This window comes from Gekko japonicus, unplaced genomic scaffold, assembly GCF_001447785.1.
Source record: "Gekko japonicus isolate JY-2015 unplaced genomic scaffold, Gekko_japonicus_V1.1 scaffold2128, whole genome shotgun sequence".
Lineage (NCBI taxonomy): Eukaryota > Metazoa > Chordata > Lepidosauria > Squamata > Gekkonidae > Gekko > Gekko japonicus.
In genome coordinates, this window is record NW_015169237.1 from 27,555 (window position 1) to 32,592 (window position 5,038).

Consider the following 5,038-nt stretch of genomic DNA (forward strand, 5'->3'; position numbering starts at 1 on the left):
GTTCTTGAAAAAGAGCACTTTCTGTCAGAGCTCTCTCAGCCCCACCTACCTCTTGAGGTGTCTGTTGTGGGGAGGGGAAGGGAAGGAGTTTGTAAGTCGCTCTGGGACTCCAAGTGAAGGGTGGGATATAAATACAATCTCTTCTTCTCCTTCTTCTTCTCCTCCTCCTCCTCCTCCTCCTCCTTCTCCTTCTCCTCCTCCTTCTTCTGTAGTATTTCCTTTTGTTCGTCCTGAACCTACTGCCCACCAGCTTCACTGGATGCCCTCAAGTTCTAGTCTTTTGGGAGAGGGAGAAAAAGTTCCTTTTGTCCACTCTCTCCACCTCATGCATAATTGTATAACCACGATAAGGTTGTTAAACCCTGCTGCACTCAACCTCTGAGAGCTTCTGGGGACAAAGCGCGGAGAAAGGAAGCGTAGATCAACCTTATGACATTATGACATGAAACCCGGAAGTGATACCATGACGTTCTAGGAATTCCCCCAAACTCTCTATGGTAAAACCAGACTACTTCCTGGAGCATCATGACCCCGCACCATCAATCAGCCTCACTCCTCCCCAGTTTCCTTCCACCATTCATTCAAGCAGTGGCGGAGGTTTCAGGAGACCATGACAGGGGACCTCTGGCTATAATGGATCATCTGGCAACCGCAACACACACACACACATTCCTAGAGTTGCCATTTTGCAGCAGGCTTCATCATTCCCTTTCTCAGTTGGTTGCCTGTGAGCTCACATTTCTGGGCTCCTGTCTGGCATCGGCTAAACGGACTTAGAAGGGCCCGCTAATAGTTTGTGGCCAGAGACCCCGTGCCAATCTTCAGCTAATATTGGTTTAACATTTGAAGGAAACTTCCCAAGCGAGAGCAAAAGTCACATTGCACAGGGCTTCCTGCCCTTTACGGAATGTGGCAGCTATGAATGAGCCGCTTGATCACGCCGACTGCCTCCCCACCGGGGTCAGACCTGAGATCCTTTAACCGGGGGGGGGGGGGGGGGGCCCCAAAGAAGACACAAATATATTCCCTGCATTTCATGCATGCACATTTTGAGCAACACCCCCCAAAATGCATGTCTCCTTGTGGCCATTTCACAGGGAAAGAACACACCACTTTGAGAAGCAATGCTCTCACTCCAAAATGACATTTGTCTTCCCTCGGTAATGACATCAAAAAATATCAGCTACACCGGGGTTCTCTGTGTGATCCCTGATAGGCTGGAATAGCCCATTTGATCCATCCAGGAAATGAAGCAGAAGGAGAAGAAGAAGGAGAGGGAGGAGGAGAAGAAGACGACGACGGTAAGGAGAGCCAGTTTGGTGTAGTGGTTAAGAGTGCAGACTCTAATCCACGAGAACCAGGTTTGATTCCCCACTTCTCCACATGCAGTTGCTGGTGTGACCTTGGGTCAGTCATAAATTCTTTCAGAACTGTACTCTCAAGGGCAGTTCTCAGGAGAGCCCTCTCAGCCCCACCTACCTAACAGGGTGTCTGTTGTCGGAAGGGAAGGAGATTGTAAGCCGCTCTGAGTCTACTTCGGAGAGTGAAGGGTGGGATATAAATCCAATCTCTTCTTCTTCATCATCATCATCATCTGAAAGCGGCTTACAACCGCCTTCCCTTCCCCTCCCTACAACAGTCACCTTGTGAGGTCAGTGGCGCTGAGAGAGCTCTGAGAGAGAACTGTGACTGGCCCAAGGTCACCCAGCAGCCTTCATGTGGGGGAGGTGTGGGGAATCCAACCCGGTTCTCTAGAGATTAGAATGGGAAAGAGCCGAATTAGAAACAAGCAACTGTGATGAACAGGATCTTTAAAAGGAGCATATTCTCCCTGCTAAGGGTTTCCCCTGGAAGTATCATGACTCTACATTCCCCCGGCCTAGTCTACCCCACTGGGTTGTTGTGAGGATAAAACAGAGGAAAGGAGAGAGATGTAACAACTTGGTTCTCCCCCCGCCTTGGGAGAAAGGCAGGATATAAAGTAAATAGATAAATATTCTTTGCAGCATGGACAGGATCGCCCTGACAATACAGAAACCTCCGAAGGGAATTAGACAGTGGGGAAGAGTTTGTGGTACCGAGCGGGCTCTGAACTTGCAATTAAGAGCAGGCGCTCAATTCTCCTCCGAGAGCTGCCTGCCTTTAATGGGAGCCTGGGCCTTTGCATCTCGCCCTGTTCATGTAACTATGAATGATGTTTCATTAACAGCCGCCACAATAACAGCTGCACAAAAGCCCCTTTCAACCAAGGGTCATTTAGCAATCAATAATCTACAGGCCTGTTTATAGTTCATGCATCTTGAATAATGTTTCTCCACTTAAATGATTTAGCAAACAGACGAGAGGTCATAAACTTATCCTGTAGGGTTTGTTTGTTTTTTTAAACTTCCTGGGGATCTATTTAGCAAGATGTTTGGTTCTTAAGGAGGCGAAGAAAACAAATTCTGTTTGTCTGGAGATGCAAACGGGACAGAGGTCCCTCTTGCTCTAACCAAAGCTGATCTGGGGCTCTGGGGATGGACCCAGTGTGAGGCAGTGGGTAGAATGCCAGATTTGGGTCCGGGAGAGCTGGGTTCAAATGCCGACTCAACCATGAAACTTGACGGGTGATTTAGGGACCCTTATAATTCTAGCATGGTAGCTACGGTGGCTCAAGTAGTTAGGGCGCTGAACTGCAGGCTGTGGAAGGTCAGTAGTTCAGCAGTTCGAGACCCAGGTGCCGCATGATGGAGTGAGCTCCCATCCCTAGTTCCAGCTCCTGCCAACCTAGCAGTTCGAAAGCAAGAAATTGCAAGTAGATAAATAGGTACCACTTCGGTGGGAAGGTCACAGTGTTCCGTGCGCCTTGGCGTCTAGTCATGCCGGCCACATGACCACGGAAATGTCTTCGGACAGCGCTGGCTCTTCGGCTTTGAAACGGAGATGAGATGATTTGACTGGCTTTCGAGCAAGGGAACCTTTACTTTTACATAGAGATTTACCCAGAATTTCAACTCATCTCCAGACTATGGAGGTGCCTAGAGATTTACCAGGAGGTGCCTAGAGATTTACCCAGAATTTCAACTCATCTCCAGACTATAGAGAGGCATAGAGATTTACCAGGAGATGCCTAGAGATTTACCCAGAATTTCAACTCATCAACAGACTATGGAGGGGCATAGAGATTGACTAGGAGGTGCACAGAGATTTACCCAGAATTTCAACTCATCAACAGACTATGGAGGGGCATAGAGATTGACTAGGAGGTGCACAGAGATTTACCCAGAATTTCAACTCTACAGGCTATATAGGGGCATAGATATTTACCAGGAGGTGCATAGAGATTTACCCAGAATATAAACTCATGTACAGACTTTGGAGGGGCCTAGAGATTTACCAGGAGGTGCCTAGAGATTTACCCAGAATTTCAACTCATCTCCAGACTATGGAGATCAGTTTCCTTGGAGAAGGAGGTGCCTAGAGATTTACCCAGAATTTCAACTCATCTCCAGACTATGGAGGTGCCTAGAGATTTACCAGGAGGTGCCTAGAGATTTACCCAGAATTTCAACTCATCTCCAGACTATAGAGAGGCATAGAGATTTACCAGGAGATGCCTAGAGATTTACCCAGAATTTCAACTCATCAACAGACTATGGAGGGGCATAGAGATTGACTAGGAGGTGCACAGAGATTTACCCAGAATTTCAACTCTACAGGCTATATAGGGGCATAGATATTTACCAGGAGGTGCATAGAGATTTACCCAGAATATAAACTCATGTACAGACTTTGGAGGGGCCTAGAGATTTACCAGGAGGTGCCTAGAGATTTACCCAGAATTTCAACTCATCTCCAGACTATGGAGATCAGTTTCCTTGGAGAAAATTACTGTTTGGGAGGGTGGGCTTGGTGGTATTACAACCTGCTGAGGTCCCTCCCCTCCCCAAACCCCCGCCCTCCCCGGGCTCCACTCCCAAAATCTCCAGGCATTTCCCAAGCCCGAGCTGGCAGTCTTATGGGTACTGCCGGCAGTGCTTGCAAGCCACAGGGCGGGCAACAGGGGAGGGGTGTGGTCAGAAGCAGTGGGTCCCACCAGCGGCCCTGGGGCCCCGACAGCCGCCCCACCTCAGAGTATGCTGACGCCAATCCTGCTAGTAATGAAGGAACGGAAGATGACCTGGAGGGAGACCTAGAGGGGATGCTTATCACATTTGCAAATGACACGAAGCTGGGTGGGATTGCTGATTCTGAAGAAGTCACAGAGTCAGGATTCAAAAGGATCTAGATAGGCTGGGACAGTGGGCTGAGACAAATAAAATGAATTTCAATAGAGAGAAGTGCAAAGTCCTACACTTAGGTATAATAAATAATAATAATAATACTTTCCATTTATTAATCGCTTTCCCCAGTGGGCTCAAAGCGATGTACAGTTACTCAGTATAGACAGGGGACTAACAATGTTTGTAGGGGATAGGGAAGACAACATATATTCATTTTTAATTGCACGCGCCGTCACTGCCCGGTATAGACGTCTTTCTGGCTTGGCTCCGTCGTTTTCCGCAGGGCTGTTTGTTGGCCAGGCTTCAGGACCCGTATGTCAATCGCCACACTGCCACCGCCTGGCCGGAACATCCATTGCAGGGATTCTTTCGTAGCCGAGAAGCTGTTTTGCCTTCCAAGCCTCGACCAGGACGTCCGACTGTCAGCTAACACCCTCCCACAAGGGAGATTGGCGTGCCCACCCTCTCTAACGAGTGGTTTCCATTTTATCTACTCGCCGAAGCTTTCGAATCGCTGGGTAAACGATGAGCTGAGGACAACAGGCTGGCTGCTCACACCAGCGCGGGGCTTGAACCAACACAGTTAAGATGTTAAGACAGTGAGATATACCCACTGTGCCACCGCTCCCCTTACCACCGCTTATAAAAATCAAAGGCACAGATATAGAATGGGAGGGACTTGGCTTGACATCAGCACACATGAAAGGGATCTCGGTGTTCTGGTTGATCACAAGCTAAACATGAGCCTGCAGTGTGATGTGACTGCAAAGAAAGCT